General features: G+C 38.3%; 1 protein-coding gene across 2 annotated transcripts in view; it reads left to right on the forward strand.

The window, feature by feature from the left end:
- NHSL2 (NHS like 2) overlaps positions 1 to 12849 on the forward strand; it is a 1843971-nt gene that overhangs the window by 277858 nt on the left and 1553264 nt on the right. The window lies entirely within an intron of this gene.

Genomic DNA, 12849 nt, shown 5'->3' on the forward strand with positions numbered 1-12849 from the left:
GTGCTGTATTAATATTCACCTTTTAATTTGTCTCCCAAATCTCATATGCTTAGTTTTTGACTTATTTATCAGCATTATTCTCCTGTGCCTAGATGGTCAATTTAGCCAAGTTCTTTTGTAGACATACCCTATCTGTAACGCATGTAATAAGTTTACTCAGTTTCAAGTTGTCTGCATATGGAGTGTAAACATCTCAGATGAAAAAGATCTGAAAGTTATAATCTAAATAAGTAAGGGCCTAGGACAGAACCCTGTGGGACACCCTGACTGGAACCAAGAATTTCACCTGTCCAGTTGTATGATACTAGCCATGTCCTATTTGTAAGCCATGCAGCTGTTCATCTTATCAAGAGTACTTAGATATCTAGTTGTTCTAATTTATTGACCAGTGTTTTGTGTATGGCCCTGTCAAATTCTGAAGTGAAATCTATATAAATTACATCACAGCACAGTTTTACATTCATATCTGTTATTATATTGTTATAGAATATGATGTTACAGTGGTACTAGATCTATTTTCAACATATGCACACTGATACATGGTTTCAAGTCCCAGCCTTTCCAGTTCTAACAATAGCTTATCCATCATTATTTAAGTAGACTTAAGGTCTGTATGAGTCAGGATTTGTCATACTTCCCTTTAAGACACTTTTAAAAAGTGCATGTCTCCAGTCTTGAGGAATCTCCTCATATTTATATGACCTAGTAAATAATAACTATAACTGTCCTCAAGTTCTTGCTGAAGTGTTCTCAGGTCATTATAATTCTGTCTCCTTCCTGTGCTTTGTTTGGATCCAGTTTGCATAGTTTTAGTTCATTTTCAATATAATCTAATGTGATTTCAGTATCTGAAGTTACCCTCTTTGTGGACCCAAACTGTTTTGCATGATATTTTGTAAATATATTTGGAATCTGTTGTGTCTATGAATAAACTTTAGAATCTACATGCAGTTTATTAGTTTGTGTGACTTTACTCCTTTCACGTCTTATGTATCTATAAAATGGTTTTCTATTGTGCTCAATATCTTTATATATATTTTCTTCACGATGCTTAGTTTGTCCAACTTTTTTATTTGTTTTCAAAGTTGTAGTTTGACCCCTTTTTCTTTTCTTATAGTTTTTGTCTCACACCTCAATCAAGTATCTCATTTTTAAGGAAATATGCCCTCCTGATGCTGTTTGCCTAGATTGTGATTTTTTTGCATTCAAACATTTTCTGTCTTAAAACTTTTCACATTCCTTCTGCAGTTTTTCCACTGAATGCTTCACTCCAGTTAGTTTTACGCAGTGACTCTTTTGCTTCCATATAATCTGGTATTAATCTTCTGGTTTAGATTTAATTTTGGCAGAATTATCTCGCAAGAAATTAACCTTTATAACTCCATGATGACTGCACATCAACAGTGGTAAAACATGACATGAAGTAACAGTAATTTCTTTAGGAACACAAACAATGTCTAGTAGGTTCCGTTCCCTGTTTTTTTCTTTTTTTTCACAATCTGAAGCAATTGTTCCTGAATATGCATTGTGAATAATTTTCTTACTAATGTTGTTGAATGAATATTATTCTAGCCTGTTTCTGGTAAATTTAAGTCTACAGCCACCATTATTTCCACTTGTGTTTCATGCAAGAAATATATGAATTCCAATAGACCATCAGTACTTGACTTTTGTAGTCTATGCACTCCAGCAATTGTTATATGACCTAGAATTGTCTCATAACTATCTTTAATCCCTATAGTAAGACCTCCACTTGATTTTTTTAGAATGTCAGTTAACAGTAAAAACAATTGTACCCTGACAGAACTGGTTTCCATTCATTGTTCTTTAACTGTGTTTCGCAAAAAAATAACATCAATCTTGTGGAAGTGTAGCAAATTTTCCAATAAAAAATGCTCCTAGCATTAACAACCATCAAACAGCATCAAATGTTGCTATCCATGAACCGTTAAAATTTTGTCCTAGCAAAAATCCTGTTTTATGTTTGTTAAGCATTGCAAAATGTCTGCTGCACAAATTCTCTTCCCTGATCTTGACAAATGCATGCCATCCTGTCTGAACAGACAATTAGGCTTGGATGCTCTATACATTTCCATTTTTTAAAATACAACTTTTTTTCATGTAGGTATTTACCCCCCAAAATCTTTTCATTCATGGCAACATGACTCTATTTTCTATATGTGATTTGTAAAAAATATGTCCTTATGATTTACCATCAGTTGGTCAGCTAATACATATGTCGACATCCTGAAGGTAAACCAGTCTGTCGAACCAAAACTTTGACAACCTAGTACATATGCACCAAGGAAGAAGTTTGGTGCATGCAACTTTAAAACATTGTTTTTTGCAGGGAGGCAACCCCCCCCCCCAATCACACAATCCCTGGAGAAAGGGAATATTACTCTGTTCTGTATCTGTACGTTCTGTATCTTCTCTACAAATGTAAGTATTAGTTCCTCTAATAATTGAATCTCCAATTACAAGAATATCTTTTTTGACTAGATCTGAAGAATCTTTGACTTCTTATTCAGTAATATCTGCTCGTATCAATTGTTACAAAGCAATGTTCATCACCATCAGTCATATTAATCCTACTGTTTTCGTCACTTATTACATACAATTCTCATCCAGCTGCCTTTGTAATCCACAGCTTTGAGCTTTGTTGTCAACATCTGTCTTTCTCCTTTTTTCCTTACAGTAATGCTCTTCAGTCCTTTCATGTTAAATTTTGATTTTTTTTCCCTTTTCACCTGCCTCACTTCTCTTTTTTCTACCTTCACTTTTGGAAAAAAAATTATGCCTTTTTCAGACTGAAGGTTTTCTGACAGAAAAATGTTTATTTATTTATTATTTACTTATTTATTTATTCCAGTTTGGTGACCGGGGAGGTCCACTGGGCTTGAGAGCCTGTTTTCAGTGGAGGCCCAGGGAGAAAAGCTCCACAATACAAAGTTACATCACATAATGAATTACAAAGAAAAATATTTGCATTACAATCAATAGGTAGTATTACAAAAACAACAGGTAGAATTGCAGTCAAACAGGTATCATTCACTAAAGCAACAAAGATATTAAAGAATTGTCCAGGAGGATGGGAGACATAGAGCATAATGGCTGGATGTTAATATTAGTTACATTTATAATCTAGGTCTATGACAGAAGTTAGAAAGGTATGAAGGTTAGCCAGGAGAGAAGGAGGAGGGGAGCTTGGGAGGTATGGGATGAAGAGTGCAGTTACATTTTCTGTGAAGAAACAGGTAAGAATGAAGTTGTGTTTTGAAGGTGTTTCCCTGTAATCTGTGTGTTACACAACAAAGCAGTGTCATTTTTAATATGTATTCCCTTTGCTTTACAGACAGTTATTCCCTTATTTGTTGTGAACTTTTTTCCTTCCTTTTTGATTTTGTTCTATGCTCAGAATCCTCAGATTGCTGAATACATGTATCCAGATTTCCAAAATTGTCAGCGGCATTATCTTGCTTCATAGGGGTTGGGTGATCTTTACAGACAATAGACACATCCTTCCCTAAATGTTTTCTATTTGCTCTTTGACTAACATTTTTTATCTCCTCAGTCCAGTCATTAATACATGTAGCAACAGTTCTCCAAGCTGTGCCACTTGCACAAGTACAATCATTATAAGTAAGTCTAGATTTACAACTGAAAAGGGTAAGCAAATCATCCATCTTTTAATATAAGCAATGCACATGACCAGTTTTATCAGGTGTTACCTTTAAATACACATAGCATTTATCAAACTGTACAAGATATTTGCACTTTAGCAAATCATTTACGGCACACTCATTTGAGGAATCCATAGTCGGCTGCAAATGAATAAAATATTCTAAAAGACAAGACTAATGAAAATCAGTCACACAGAATTTAGAGAGCAATTAAATGATGACGACTCAGCATGTACAGAGTATGATCAGAATGGACTAGGGACATGGTACTAATAAAATACTGAATTATTAAGCTTTATAGCAGCACTGAAAAAAATAGCGATTGAATCGTCAAGGATCATGCTGCAATGGAGAAGGTATGGGGGGGGGGGTAGGGATGAAGGGATTACATTCTATTATTGTTTCCTTCCACAAACATAATGCAAAGGTTTGCCTCTGTGTTGTTTTGCCTCTGATTGACTCACGTGTGGGGTAGTGTGCTAGACCTCTGAATTTAAGGAATGAAAGGAGTGCTGGCTGCCAGGCAGCTGGTGAGAACACTACTGGAGAGTGAAAAAAGGCTGAAGAAAATACCTTTCTGTGATGGCAGACTCCAGGTATAGTTAGGTATGCAACTCAGTTCTCAGCCTACAGCTGTACTAAAACCAGATATTGATTTTTATGCTTAGCTCAAGCACTATATACACCCTATTAATATCAGTATGTACACATTTTCACTATATTTTTGCTTGCTTTTAATCTCTCTGTATCGTTAGATATGTCATTTGCATTGTGCATAAAATAGCAATTTCTAATTAAAATAGTTACTCAGCCATGAGAAGGAAACAGATAGATAATTGTTAAGCTCATATTTACCCTAATTTAATGCCAAGAGATAGTCATCATTTACTGCTGCAGAAGACATAACTATATGGATTAAATCCAGCCAAGAATATAACATCCAGCCAGCTTCCAAACCTTTGAGGCACCTTCAGTGCCCTCAAACCATTAGATGGCTCAAGCTGAGTTTCCTAAAATCACAGGTTTGAATGCCAAGCTCTTCAGTGCTTTCCTGATGTTGATGAGAGAGCTGCTGTGCGGGCTTTCCAGGACTGATGTTTGGCTTGTTCTGTTCCTTTCATGGGTAGATAAGTTCCCTTTGGGGAAAAACTTTCCATGCAATTTTTTTTTTGTTTGTTTAAATGTGCTTTCCTGCTTAGGAAAGTTATTTTTAATTGAAGAGTTTGTGTTTTAACGGACTGCCATGAGACTTAAATGTACTTTTAAATGGGCGCACACTATTTCCTGAGAGTTTAAAAGTTGTTTAAAGTAGTTAAAAAAAACTTTTTTTTTTTTTTTTTTTTACTTTTTGGGGCTGGCATCCTTTTACTATGTTCTTGTTAGAAAAAAAATACTTTTAACATCTTTAAAGTTTTACCAGCTTTTGCCACTTGTTTTCCCTAGGAAAGAGTTACCAATTTTTGCTTGATCATGGAACAAGCGACCAGTCCTATGGTCGATCCTTTTTCCAGCTAAAAAAAGAAAAAAAATTAAGCAAACAGCCTTTGTCGGCACATCAGGCTAGCAATTTGCCTCAGCCACAGGTGAATAATTCTGCTGTGGCCAACACTCATATTTTACCCTGGATTCCTTTGGTGTAGCACCTATAGCCATTATGAAGTAGGATTAACCACATCCTCTGTGGCTGTTGAGGTCCTATCAGCAGGCAAGGGAGAGCCTTTCTTTCGGTCTTGGGAATGTTGTGTCTACCCCTGGGGAAACAGCTGTTGCCATTAACACAGTTAGCCCCATTTTTCCTGTGAAAAAGAAAACTAAACATGTATCTAATCCTCCTCCAATTTCCCCAGACAGTAGTAGTTTACTAAATTTGGCTCAGGGTTTAAGTCAGGCTATTGACTTTTCATATAAAGTTGTTTCTGGTAAAAAAAAAAAAGAGGAATTCCTCTTTTCCAGAAGAGATTAAAGAATCTGAATCTGAACATGAAGATGAAGGTATAAATACAGGGTTTTCTTAGATTTCTCATTCAGACTAAGAAGAGAGCACAATATATGATTCTCCCAGTGGGGGGGGGGGGGTCTCTTTAAGACTATTTCCAGAATGCACCAGTTGTTAGGTAGGATAACACAGTGGTTTTTCTCCCTTAGAAAATGCTATGAGCTGTAACAGATGGCATTTCTAGAACCTTCACCCATTCCTCCAGTGCTGTCAGCTTTGGCAGATGTCTGTGTCACTGCATGCGATTTTACCAGCAGTCAGCCTGTTGCCTCTAAAAAGGCAAATTGTTTAAATTTCCTCAGTCTAAGTTTTTATTCACTCATCCCAAACCCGACCCAGCAGCAATATCTTTAGTTAATCCTACTGCTGCTAAACATTTATTTATTTTCAGTCTGATACTTTCTGACAGGAATGGCAAAAATAATTGATAAGCATGGGAAAAAAATGACATGCTTCTGCCATGCTGATTTTCAGAATTTTGAATTGTCAGGCTCACAGGCTAAAGTTTATTCTGACTACTTATGAAGGTATGAAGAATGCTTTGTCTGCATTTTTTTCGTGTGTGAAAAAATCTGCTTTAAATGGTTTAATTTCTTCCATTTTGCAGGTCATAACTCATTGTTTAAAGTATGTGTATGACACTGATGAAACTTCTTCACAGGAGGGTTTACCTGGCTGTGTTCTCAGAACCTCCAAAATGATGTAAAAAATGAGATTTTAAATTCTCCTCTGGATAGCGATTTAGTTTTTGGTCCCACTGCTGTAGAGATGATCAAAAGTATGATGCGTATCGGCCGATTCAGGGAATCTTAGTTCTTTCATCCATCCTTTCCCAGATTTTCAAAGGGACTCTCTTACCTATCATCTAATTTTGGGAAGAAACAATATAAAATGACTCAGCAAAATCCTGGTAAACAAACTTAAAATATGGCAAGGGGGGGGGGGTCCCCCAAAAAAATGCAGGAGACCCCCAAACCAAGAATAATCCAAGTTAGAATGACTGTTTAAGGGACCTTGTTCCCCCTCTCACCCTGGCAATCCCTTTACCCTTTCAGAAAGTCTAACTCCACTTTTCTCTCTGGCAACAGATAGTTTCTGATTAATGAGTTCTGAAAATCATTCAAGGTTACAGATGGCAGTGGGAGGAAATACTTCCTTTCCAGGGGGTATTTTCTCATCCGGCAGACCAGATTATTTTCCCTGTCCTTCAACACATGCTGTCTCAGGGAGTGATAGAGCCACTTTCTCCTTCAAGATTGGGAAATGTTGTTATTCAAGGATGTTTCTGGTGCCAAAGTGAGAAAATCTTTTGAGACCAGTTCTGGATCTTTCTTTAAATTTGTGATAGTGCCCAAGTTCAAAATGCTGTCACTTCCCAACCTGTTACCCCTTCTTCCTCATTTAAATTTCCTGGTAATACCAGATTTAAAAGATGCTTATCACATCCCTAGTCATCAAGACTTCAGGCATTTTTTAAGGTTCTGTGTGTCTAGATCACATTATCTGTTTTCTGCCTTACCCTTTGGACTATCCACTGCACCAAAAGTGTTCACAAACTCTCTTGCTCCAGTTGTAGCTCATTGCGGGGTGCAGGGTATCCATAATTTTCCATATTTAAATGACTTGCTTATATTTGTAGGACTTTTTTTAAAGTGTCAGGAATCTCTCACTTGGGTAAGAGATCTCTTGCACAATACAGAATTCCAAGAGAACATTCAAAAGTCTTTTTTTGACTGTATACAGGATTGTGTTCCTGGGATGTCTGCTAGACACCTCAAATCAGAGTTTTTTTCAATAGGAAAAAAATAAATCTATACATAGATCTATTTCTAGGTTTTTCTTCTCAGACTTTGGTCACTGCCATGAATACCTCAGGGTTTTGGGTCTCATGGCATCTATGATTCTTATACCCCTGACAAGACTCCACATGAGAAAGATACAATGGTATCTGAAGTCTTTTTGGTCCCAGCATGAACACCCATATCTTGTTGCATCCCAGTTCTGGGGTTTGCCAGAAGAGAAATCACTTGGTGGAGATTGTCACAGTGCCAGCCCAGCTATCGGGAATTTTGTAAATAATTCTATGTCATTTGTGAATATTGATATGCTTTATACAGAAGTGTGTGTAAAGTACTGAGGTAAAATGTAACCACAGCATGCCCTTTTGGAATAGAACAGGAATGTACCTGCACTACTGTGACTGTTTGGATGTATATGTTTAATGGGAACTGGAACACAGGAGGTTAACTTGAAAATATTCAGAGAAAATAGATGAAATTAAATTGTTTTATTATTGCGTCATAAAAGTTAGATTCAATGCAGCAAGGAGACAGGATGCCTAGAACTAGGGTGCCTTCTGCATTGTTTTGTAAGTGTTTCATGTCTCCTAACTGCTGCAAACATCTGAAGGCTATGTATTTTCAGAGAGAGAGACATGCTAAAGTCTGTTAGTTTCTGACAAAGGGAGTTTAGCTTAGGAACTAAAGTCAGATGACAAAAAGTGATGTCATCCAAGCTAACCCAGCAGTAATTGAGAGAGAGAGAGAAAAATATAGTGTACATGTGTTCTGTATTTATTTGAGACTGTCCGGCAATGTTGCTTTAAATATTTCCTGTGATTTACAATTTGAAGTTACTGTGATGATTTATTGAATGTTTTCTTGCTCTTTTATTAATTATTAAATATATTTAAACCTTTTAATTGCAGCTGGTCTGTTTAGAGATAGTTAAGCTCTGATAGTACTTGCATACCTGTTTGGTGATACTGTACAGGCCACACCTAAATAGCCTCACTCTTGGTCAGATTATCATTTGTATTAATAGTAACATCACACAGTAGGATTGGACACCTTTTGTTAAGGGCCTTAAAGTAGCTGATAAGAGTTGGCTAATGGCAGTGAAAACTACCTTATTGTCTGGGCAGAAGGGGGCATAGTCAGTAAACCTGTGCCAGCCTGTCCCAGGTGTGTGGTTTGTGTCTGTATATAAAATAAATCTCAGAGTGTGTGTGTCAGCTACTTGGGAAGGGACATGACGCACTGGTTGGACAGAGAGGATGCTGGAGATCTTAGCTTGGACACTCTGCTGAGATCTCAACTCTATAGCTGTGCCAGTGAAGAGCCTTATTGAGGATCTGGAGAAAGAGGGAGAAATCTGCCCTAGACTGACTGTGATCTCTGTGTGCTTTTAAGGGAAATTGCACTTTACTGCGTGTGTACTTATCCTCCCAGTGTGTACACCCCCAACTGTTGCCAGTGGTGAGGATTGAGGCTCTTTGATTACTGGGTCAATGCAGAGGTATCACAGAGACAACAAATGTCCCTAAATTCAGGTATCCTAGAATGACCTCCAGCTGCAAAGCAGTCAGTCAACACAGACACCTTGGACTTTGCTTAGGGATCAGTTTCGAGAGGGATAAAAGTGAAAGGTGATGGGGACATCAAGAAAAGATGCAAGCACATAAATATAAATGAGCTGCTTGCTCTGATTAAGAACCTCATCTCTCTGAATCATCTTTGGTTCCCTGGACCTATTCACGTTGTTACAAAGCCACACTCATGTGGTGCATCAACAAGCAAGGGGGAACCATGTCATACCTCCTTTGCAGACTACTCATGTTATCTTGGGATATAACTTCACAGCACAATCTCACTCTACTGGCATCCAACATCCTGTCGGAGCAAAATTCAGTGGCAGATAAGCTGAACAGGACAAACACAGACCCTTATGAATGAAAACTAGTTCAGGGGGTTCTCCAAGATTTGATCCCAATATGGGGAGTTTAAGTAGACCTATTTGTCTCCTCTCTGAACAATTAGCTGGCAAAGGTTTGCTACAGGACTCCATGTAGGAAGACCTGGAAGTCAGATGCCTTTTCTTTTTCTTGAACAGGAATGTTCCTTTATTTTTCCACCCTTTCGTCTGATATCCAGGGTACTTTTGAAGGTTCTGTAGGAATCTTCCAAGATCAATGTGGTGACTCTCTTCTGGCCCAGACAATACTGGTTCTCCCTTCTTTTGGAAATGGCCAGGGGCAAATTACCACAGGCTTCCTCACAGAATGGCTCTACTCACCAAAGAACAGGGGTGCTTAATACACCCCAATCACAATCAACTTCAACTAACTGTCTGGATGATGGGGTCTTAATTCCCTTTAGGCAACTGTTTACCAAGGATGTGCAACATGTACTAACAAAGGCAAGAAAGCCTGCTACTAGAAAATCAAATATTAGCAAATGGAAAAGGGGATCTTGGACCATTCCCCTTCCACCTTCCAAATGTAGTAAGCTAGGGTAATCTATCCATATATCTAAGGCTACTGCAGCAGTGATCAGTATGATGAACATAGTACAGTTGTGTAAGTAAACGTAACATGACAGTATATATTCAAATGATCACTGCTGCAGTAGCCACTCCCTTCCTCCATTCCCTTTGTTTCTTGATTTTGCCAGGATGTGTATATATGTATATTTCTTTACTCCTAGTTATATACTCTGAGCTCGGCCTCTCTCTCTTTCTCAGTTGGCATGAAAGCTCTGAAAGGTTTGGTGCTCAAACCTGGGATTTTAGACAGCTCATTTCGAGCTGCTTAAAGGTTCGAGCATGTGGAAGGTGTCTTGAAGCTTTGGAAGCATCTGGCTGCTATATCCTTGACAGGATATACCAAAGGCTACTGCAGTAGCGATCTGTCAAACATCTGCTATTGTTGTAAGTTTACTTACACAGTTGTACTTACTCATGTGCAATATCATATGACAAACATCCGCGTTTTATTAACTTTATCACTCTTCATTTCCCTGACAAATAATTTGTTATATAGTGTCATGCTCTTGTACATGGAGTGTATTTGTCCAAAGTCTGTATTCTTGCTGTATAGATCTACTTTTGCACGTGACTGATGTCCACTCTGGAAGGTAAAGCAGAGAAACCTCCCCAAGGGAAAAGTGCTTCCTATTGTTTCACAGTCCTCTCTCTGTTTGCTCTGCCCCTGTGCGCATTGTATAAGAAAATCTGAATCTTTTTCTCATGTGTACATCTTACACATTCAAATAATTAATCTGCAAACCTTTCTAAGTGAATGGGAGTAATTTTTTTACATATACATTTTACTCAGGAACGCAGTCACAAAAGTAAGCAAAGCATCTCAAGGCTGGCACCCATTTTGTTCTACTTGGTCTGCAATACATTTCTAAAAACCTTGGAAAATGCATTGAATTCAAATAAACAATCCATAGGGATGCCATTACCACTGTGATGCCCCACCACTGACCCAGTAATCCAGGAGCCTCAATCCTCACCACTAGCACCAGTGGGGGACGTACATTGGGAGGATGACAAGTACATACATAGTAAAGTGCAATTTCCCTTAAGAGCACACAGAGACCACAGTCAGTCTGAGGCTGGTTTCTCTCTCTTTCTCTAGATCCACAGTAAGACTCCCCACTGGCAAAGCTAAAGAGTTGAGATGTCAGCTGATCAGCCAAGCCAAGACCTCCAGCACCCTCTCTGTCCAACCAATGCTTTGTGTCCCTTCCCAAGTAGCTGACACACACACACACTGGGATTTGATTTATACACAAACACACACACACCTGGGATAGGCTGGCACAGGTTTACTAGCTATGTCCCCTTCTGCCCAGATTATAAGTTAGTTTTTACTGCCACTAGCCACTCCTTATTAGCTGCTCTAAGGCCCTTAACAAAGGGTGTCCAATCTTACTGTGTAATGTTATTAATCCAAATGGTAGTTTGATCAAGGGCAAGGCTATTAGGAGTGGCCCACAGTGTCACCAAATAAATATGCAAGTACTCTCAGAACTTAAATGTGTCTCACATATATCAGCCACGATGAAAGGTTTAAATATATTTAAAAAAAAATAAAAGAACAAAAAAATACTCATCAAATAATCACATTTACATCAGAGTTCAAAATCACAGGAAATATTTAAAACAGCATTGCAGGACAGTCTCAAAGTAAACATCTAAGCTATACCTCACTATATTCCTGACTGTATCTAACAGAAATTACTAGTTAACTTACTTACAGAGCAGCAGGCAGATGTGGTGAGTAGATGTTCTTGTCAAATCAAAGACAAAATGCTCAGTCTCTCTCTCAGAGACTTCTTTAATATTTCAAATATTACTGCTGGGGTAGCTTGCAGCATGACATCACTTCTTGTCATCTGAATATCCGAGGTGAAAACCCCCACTGCAGCTGGTAGTATTTAGCATCTACCTGTGAAAATACATAGACCTCAGATAGCTAGTGCCAGATGTTCAGGTAAGTAAAAACTTGAACAATTAACATAACTAGCTAAATGGGAAACACTACTCAACATTAAAAAAATGGATAAGATCTAGTTAATACACCTTGCACTGATGGATTCGGAAGTAGTTACTGAGTTCATTAAACTGACAGTGCAGTGCATTTCATATGTATAATATGCACACCACCCATGTAAATACATTCATGGGCATGTGCACATTTTGGTATCAATTTTCTACTCCAGTGCAGTTTTACTTTAGATTTCTGGACAGGCAGTTAATAGATCTGTACACTAATGTTATTGTCTTTCGGCTTTTCCCAGTTAGGGGTCACCACAGCGGAACTCCGGTCCGCTAATGATTGGCAGTAGATTTTGACGAACGCCAAGGTGCCAGCTCAACGTTCAACCTTCAGCGAAGGCACACACATTTACACATGTCTTTTGAACGCCCACCCAACCATGGGGAGGACATGCAGACTCCACACAGAAGGCACTCCCTGCACTCCAGCCGAGAATCGAATGGGAGAACCTCTTGCTGTGAGGTAACAATGCTACCGCTGTACCACCGCGGATTATATACAGCTGAAATATTAAACCAGTGTCCAGTCCTGAAGTAGACATTTATTTAACAGAGAAGCAGAATTCTCTTTTGCAAGGGTAGTGGTACTTTTGAATAGCACAAATGATGGAATTGCAATTTTTTCTGGGGTAGTGTGACCATGTAGTTAATTGGGGGAATGTATAGTTGTGTAAAATCTTACCATAACAGTAGATGTCCTTCCCTTCACTGCTGCAATATTCATAACTCATGGGATTCCCTGCCATGGAAGCCCATTGTCCAGTCAGTCTACCAAAGCCTACTGTTGCTTTAAAGTATGCTGAAGGTCACCTAAACACTCCTTGC

The sequence above is a fragment of the Protopterus annectens genome, chromosome 15.part0 (genome assembly GCF_019279795.1).
Source record: "Protopterus annectens isolate FY-2018-M chromosome 15.part0, PAN1.0, whole genome shotgun sequence".
In the NCBI taxonomy this organism is placed as follows: domain Eukaryota; kingdom Metazoa; phylum Chordata; order Ceratodontiformes; family Protopteridae; genus Protopterus; species Protopterus annectens.